This window comes from Apostichopus japonicus, chromosome 19 (genome assembly GCF_037975245.1).
Source record: "Apostichopus japonicus isolate 1M-3 chromosome 19, ASM3797524v1, whole genome shotgun sequence".
Classification (NCBI taxonomy): Eukaryota; Metazoa; Echinodermata; class Holothuroidea; order Aspidochirotida; family Stichopodidae; genus Apostichopus; species Apostichopus japonicus.
Window position 1 is genome coordinate 24,895,840 of NC_092579.1, and position 8,348 is coordinate 24,904,187.

The window sequence follows — 8,348 nt, forward strand, 5'->3', positions numbered from 1 at the left end:
TACGTTACCAATTAATCGAATGTGCGGAACCGATCAATCGAATGTGCGTTACCTATTAATCGAATGTGCGGTACCGATCAAACGAATGTGCGGTACCGATAAATAGAATGTGCTGTATCGATCAATCGATTGTTCGGTACCGATCAATCGAATGTGCGGTACCGATAAATAGAATGTGCGTTGCCAATAAATCGAATATGCGGTACGGATTAATCGAATGTGCGTTACCGATCAATCGAATGTGCGGTACCTATCAATCGAATGTGCGGTACCGATAAATCGAATGTGCGTTGCCGATCAATCGAATGTGCGGTACCGATAAATCGGATGTGCGTTGCCGATAAATCGAATGTGCGTTACCAATTAATCAATTCTGCTGTACCGAAAAATCGAATGTGCGTTACCGGTGAATCGAATGTGCGGTACCGATCAATCGAATGTGCGGTACCGATCAATCGAATTTGCGTTACCGATCAATACAATCTGCGGTAACGATCGATCGAATGTGCGGTGCCGATAAATCGAATGTGCGTTACCGATCAATCGAATGTGCGGTGGCGATCAATCGAATGTGCGTTACCGATAAAACGAATGTGCGGTACCGATCTATCGAATGTGCGGTACAGATAAATCAAATGTGCGTTACCAATTAATGGAATGTGCGGTACCGATAAATCGAATGTGCGTTACCAATTAATTGATTGAGCGGTACCGATTAATCGATTGTGCGATACCGATCAGTCGAATGAGCGGTACCGATCAAACGAATGTGCGGTAACGATAAATCGAATGTGCGTTACCGGTCAATCGAATGTGCGGTACCGATAAATACAATGTGCGTTAACGATCGATCGAATGTGCGGTACCGATAAATCGAATGTGCGTTACCGATCAATCGAATGTGCGGTGTCGATCAATCGAATGTGCGTTACCGATAAAACGAATGTGCGGTACCGATCAATCGAATGTGCGGTACCGATAAATCGAATGTGCGTTACCAATTAATCGAATGTGCGGAACCGATCAATCGAATGTGCGTTACCTATTAATCGATTGAGCGGTACCGATCAATCGATTGGCGATACCGATCAATCGAATGTGCGGTACCGATCAAACGAATGTGCGGTACCGATAAATAGAATGTGCTGTATCGATCAATCGATTGTTCGGTAGGAATCAATCGAATGTGCGGTACCGATAAAACGAATGTGCGTTGCCAATAAATCGAATATGCTATACGGATTAATCGAATGTGCGTTACCGATCAATCGAATGTGCTGTACCGATAAATCGAATGTGCGTTACCGGTCAATCGAATGTGCGGTACCGATAAATACAATGTGCGTTGCCGAAAAATCGAATATGCGGCACCGATTAATCGAATGTGCGCTACCGATCAATCGAATGTGCAGTACCGATCAACCCAAGGTGCGGTATATATCAATCGAATGTGCGTTACCAATTAATGGATTCTGCTGTACCGAAAAATCGAATGTGCGTTACCGGTGAATCGAATGTGCGGTACCGATCAATCGAATGTGCGTTGCCGATAAATCGAATATGCGGTACCGATTAATCGAATGTGCGGTACCTATCAATCGAATGTGCGGTACCGATAAATCGAATGTGTGGTACCGATCAATCAAATGTGTGGTACCGATAAATCGGATGTGCGTTGCCGATAAATCGAATGTGCTGTACCGATCAATCGATTGTGCTGTACCGATCAATCGATTGTTCGGTACCGATCAATCGAATGTCCGGTACCGATAAATCGAATGTGTGTTACCAATTAATCGATTCTGCTGTACCGAAAAATCGAATGTGAGTTACCGGTGAATCGAATGTGCGGTACCGATCAATCGAATGTGCGGTACCGATCAATCGAATGTGCGGTACCAATTAATCGATTGTGCTGTACCGATCGATCGATTGTTCGGTACCGATCAATCGAATGTGCGGTACCGATCAATCGAATGTGCGGTACCGATAAATCGAATGTGCGTTACCAATTAATGGATTCTGCTGTACCGAAAAATCGAATGTGCGTTACCGGTGAATCGAATGTGCGGTACCGATCAATCGAATGTGCGTTGCCGATAAATAGAATATGCGGTACCGATTAATCGAATGTGCGGTACCGATCAATCGAATGTGCGTTGCCGATCAATCGAATGTGCGGTTCCGATAAATCGGATGTACGTTGCCGATAAATCGAATGTGCGTTACCGATCAATCGAATGTGCGGTACCGATAAAACGAATGTGCGGTACCGATAAATCGAATGTGTGTTACCAATTAATCGATTCTGCTGTACCGAAAAATCGAATGTGCGTTACCGGTGAATCGAATGTGCGGTACCGATTAATCGAATATGCGGTACCGATCAATCGAATTTGCGTTACCGATCAATACAATGTGCGGTAACGATCAATCGAATGTGCGGTACCGATAAATCGATTGTGCGTTGCCGATCAATCGAATGTGCGGTACCGATAAATCGAATGTGCGTTACCAATTAATCGAATGTGCGGAACCGATCAATCGAATGTGCGTTACCTATTAATCGATTGAGCGGTACCGATCAATCGATTGGCGATACCGATCAATCGAATGTGCGGTACCGATCAAACGAATGTGCGGTACCGATAAATAGAATGTGCTGTATCGATCAATCGATTGTTCGGTACCGATCAATCGAATGTGCGGTACCGATCAATGGAATGTGCGGTACCGATAAACCGAATGTGCGTTACCAATTAATGGTTTCTGCTGTACCGAAAATACGAATGTGCGTTACCGGTGAATCGAATGTGCGGTACCGATCAATCAAATGTGCGTTGCCGATAAATAGAATATGCGGTACCGATTAATCGAATGTGCGGTACCTCTCAATCGAATGTGCGTTACCGATAAATCGAATGTGCGTTGCCGATCAATCGAATGTGCGGTACCGATAAATCGATTGTTCGGTACCGATGAATCGGATGTGCGATATCGATCAATCGAATGTGCGGTACCGATAAATCGAATGTGTGTTACCAATAAATCAATTCTGCTGTACCGAAAAATCGAATGTGCGTTACCGGTGAATCGAATGTGCGGTACGGATCAATCGAATGTGCGGTACCGATCAATCGAATTTGCGCTACCGATCAATACAATGTGCGGTAACGATCGATCGAATGTGCGGTACCGATAAATCGAATGTTCGTTACCGATCAATCGAATGTGCGGTGGCGATCAATGGAATGTGCGTTACCGATAAAACGAATGTGCGGTACCGATCTATCGAATGTGCGGTACAGATAAATCAAATGTGCGTTACCAATTAATGGAATGTGCGGTACCGATAAATCGAATGTGCGTTACCAATTAATTGATTGAGCGGTACCAATTAATCGATTGTGCTGAACCGATCAATCGATTGTTCGGTACCGATCAATCGAATGTGCGGTACCGATAAATCGAATGTGCGTTACCTATTAATCGATTGAGCGGTACCGATCAATCGATTGGCGATACCGATCAATCGAATGTGCGGTACCGATCAAACGAATGTGCGGTACCGATAAATAGAATGTGCTGTATCGATCAATCGATTGTTCGGTACCGATCAATCGAATGTGCGGTACCGATAAATAGAATGTGCGGTACGGATTAATCGAATGTGCGTTACCGATCAATCGAATGTGCAGTACCGATCAATCGAATGTGCGGTACCGATAAATCGAATGTGCGTTACCAATTAATCGAATGTGCGGAACCGATCAATCGAATGTGCGTTACCTATTAATCGATTGAGCGGTACCGATCAATCTATTGGCGATACCGATCAATCGAATGTGCGGTACCGATCAAACGAATGTGCGGTACCGATAAATAGAATGTGCTGTATCGATCAATCGATTGTTCGGTACCGATCAATCGAATGTGCGGTACCGATAAATAGAATGTGCGTTGCCAATAAATCGAATATGCGGTACGGATTAATCGAATGTGCGTTACCGATCAATCGAATGTGCAGTACCAATTAATCGATTGTGCTGTACCGATCAATCGATTGTTCGGTACCGATCAACCCAATGTGCGGTATCGATCAATCGAATGTGCGGTACCAATTAATCGAATGTGCGGTACCGATCAATCGAATGTACGTTACCAATTAATGGATTCTGCTGTACCGAAAAATCGAATGTGCGTTACCAAATAATCGATTCTGCTGTACCGAAAAATCGAATGTGCGTTACCTGTGAATCGAATGTGCGGTACCGATCAATCGAATGTGCGGTACCGATAAATCGAATTTGCGTTACCGATCAATACAATGTGCGGTAACGATCAATCGAATGTGCGTTACCCATTAATCGATTGTGCTGTACCGATCAATCGATTGTTCGGTACCGATCAATCGAATGTGCGGTACCGATAAATCGAATGTGCGGTACCGATAAATCGAATGTGCGTTACCAATTAATGGATTCTGCTGTACCGAAAAATCGAATGTGCGTTACCGGTGAATCGAATGTGCGGTACCGATCAATCGAATGTGCGTTGCCGATAAATCGAATATGCGGTACCGATTAATCGAATGTGCGGTACCTATCAATCGAATGTGCGGTACCGATAAATCGAATGTGCGATGCCGATCAATCGAATGTGTGGTACCGATAAATCGGATGTGCGTTGCCGATAAATCGAATGTGCGTTACCGATTAATCGATTGTGCTGTACCGATCAATCGATTGTTCGGTACCGATCAATCGGATGTGCGGTACCGATCAATCGAATGTGCGGTACCGATAAATCGAATGTGTGTTACCAATTAATCGATTCTGCTGTACCGAAAAATCGAATGTGCGTTACCGGTGAATCGAATGTGCGGTACCGATCAATCGAATGTGCGGTACCGATCAATCGAATTTGCGCTACCGGTCAATCGAATGTGCGGTACCGATAAATACAATGTGCGTTGCCGAAATATCGAATATGCGGCACCGATTAATCGAATGTGCGCTACCGATCAATCGAATGTGCAGTACCGATCAACCCAAGGTGCGGTATATATCAATCGAATGTGCGGTACCAATTAATCGAATGTGCGGTAACGATAAATAGAATGTGCGGTACCGATCAATCGAATGTGCGTTACCAATTAATCGAATGTGCTGTAACGATAAATCGAATATGCGTTACCGGTCAATCGAATGTGCGGTACCGATAAATACAATGTGCGTTGCCGAAAAATCGAATATGCGGCACCGATTAATCGAATGTGTGCTACCTATCAATCGAATGTGCGGTACCGATAAATCGAATGTGCGTTGCCGATCAATCGAATGTGTGGTACCGATAAATCGGATGTGCGTTGCCGATAAATCGAATGTGCGTTACCGATTAATCGATTGTGCTGTACCGATCAATCGATTGTTCGGTACCGATAAATAGAATATGCGGTACCGATTAATCGAATGTGCGGTACCGATCAATCGAATGTGCGTTGCCGATCAATCGAATGTGCGGTACCGATCAATCGAATGTGCGGTACCGATAAATCGGATGTACGTTGCCGATAAATCGAATGTGCGTTACCGATTAATCGATTGTGCTTTACCGATCAATCGATTGTTCGGTACCGATCAATCGGATGTGCGGTACCGATCAATCGAATGTGCGGTACCGATAAATCGAATGTGTGTTACCAATTAATCGATTCTGCTGTACCGAAAAATCGAATGTGCGTTACCGGTGAATCGAATGTGCGGTACCGATCAATCGAATGTGCGGTACCGATCAATCGAATGTGCGGTACCAATTAATCGATTGTGCTGTACCGATCAATCGATTGTTCGGTACAGATCAATCGAATGTGCGGTACCGATCAATCGAATGTGCGGTACCGATAAATCGAATGTGCGTTACCAATTAATGGATTCTGCTGTACCGAAAAATCGAATGTGCGTTACCGGTGAATCGAATGTGCGGTACCGATCAATCGAATGTGCGTTGCCGATAAATAGAATATGCGGTACCGATTAATCGAATGTGCGGTACCGATCAATCGAATGTGCGTTGCCGATCAATCGAATGTGCGGTTCCGATAAATCGGATGTACGTTGCCGATAAATCGAATGTGCGTTACCGATCAATCGAATTTGCGGTACCGATAAAACGAATGTGCGGTACCGATAAATCGAATGTGTGTTACCAATTAATCGATTCTGCTGTACCGAAAAATCGAATGTGCGTTACCGGTGAATCGAATGTGCGGTACCGATTAATCGAATGTGCGGTACCGATAAATCGAATGTGCGTTGCCGATCAATCGAATGTGCGGTACCGATAAATCGGATGTGCGTTGCCGATAAATCGAATGTTCGTTACCGATTAATCGATTGTGCTGTACCGATCAATCGATTGTTCGGTACCGATCAATCGGATGTGCGGTATCGATCAATCGAATGTGCGGTACCGATAAATCGAATGTGTGTTACCAATTAATCAATTCTGCTGTACCGAAAAATCGAATGTGCGTTACCGGTGAATCGAATGTGCGGTACCGATCAATCGAATGTGCGGTACCGATCAATCGAATTTGCGTTACCGATCAATACAATGTGCGGTAACGATCGATCGAATGTGCGGTACCGATAAATCGAATGTGCGTTACCGATCAATCGAATGTGCGGTGGCGATCAATCGAATGTGCGTTACCGATAAAACGAATGTGCGGTACCGATCTATCGAATGTGCGGTACAGATAAATCAAATGTGCGTTACCAATTAATGGAATGTGCGGTACCGATAAATCGAATGTGCGTTACCAATTAATTGATTGAGCGGTACCGATTAATCGATTGTGCGATACCGATCAATCGAATGAGCGGTACCGATCAAACGAATGTGCGGTAACGATAAATCGAATATGCGTTACCGGTCAATCGAATGTGCGGTACCGATAAATACAATGTGCGTTGCCGAAATATCGAATATGCGGCACCGATTAATCGAATGTGCGCTACCGATCAATCGAATGTGCAGTACCGATCAACCCAAGGTGCGGTATATATCAATCGAATGTGCGGTACCAATTAATCGAATGTGCGGTAACGATAAATAGAATGTGCGGTACCGATCAATCGAATGTGCGTTACCAATTAATCGAATGTGCTGTAACGATAAATCGAATATGCGTTACCGGTCAATCGAATGTGCGGTACCGATAAATACAATGTGTGTTGCCGAAAAATCGAATATGCGTCACCGATTAATCGAATGTGTGCTACCTATCAATCGAATGTACGGTACCGATCAATCGAATGTGCGTTGCCGATCAATCGAATGTGTGGTACCGATAAATCGGATGTGCGTTGCCGATAAATCGAATGTGCGTTACCGATTAATCGATTGTGCTGTACCGATCAATCGATTGTTCGGTACCGATAAATAGAATATGCGGTACCGATTAATCGAATGTGCGGTACCGATCAATCGAATGTGCGTTGCCGATCAATCGAATGTGCGGTACCGATCAATCGAATGTGCGGTACCGATAAATCGGATGTACGTTGCCGATAAATCGAATGTGCGTTACCGATTAATCGATTGTGCTTTACCGATCAATCGATTGTTCGGTACCGATCAATCGAATGTGCGGTACCGATCAATCGAATGTGCGGTACCGATAAATCGAATGTGTGTTACCAATTAATCGATTCTGCTGTACCGAAAAATCGAATGTGCGTTACCGGTGAATCGAATGTGCGGTACCGATTAATCGAATATGCGGTACCGATCAATCGAATTTGCGTTACCGATCAATACAATGTGCGGTAACGATCAATCGAATGTGCGGTACCGATAAATCGATTGTGCGTTGCCGATCAATCGAATGTGCGGTACCGATGAAACGAATGTGCGTTACCGATAAAACGAATGTGCAGTACCGATCAATCGAATGTGCGGTACCGATAAATCGAATGTACGTTACCAATTAATCGAATGTGCGGAACCGATCAATCGAATGTGCGTTACCTATTAATCGATTGAGCGGTACCGATCAATCGATTGGTGCGATACCGATCAATCGAATGTGCGGTACCGATCAAACGAATGTGCGGTACCGATAAATAGAATGTGCTGTATCGATCAATCGATTGTTCGGTACCGATCAATCGAATGTGCGGTACCGATAAATAGAATGTGCGTTGCCAATAAATCGAATATGCGGTACGGATTAATCGAATGTGCGTTACCGATCAATCGAATGTGCGGTACCTATCAATCGAATGTGCGGTACCGATAAATCGAATGTGCGTTGCCGATCAATCGAATGTGCGGTACCGATA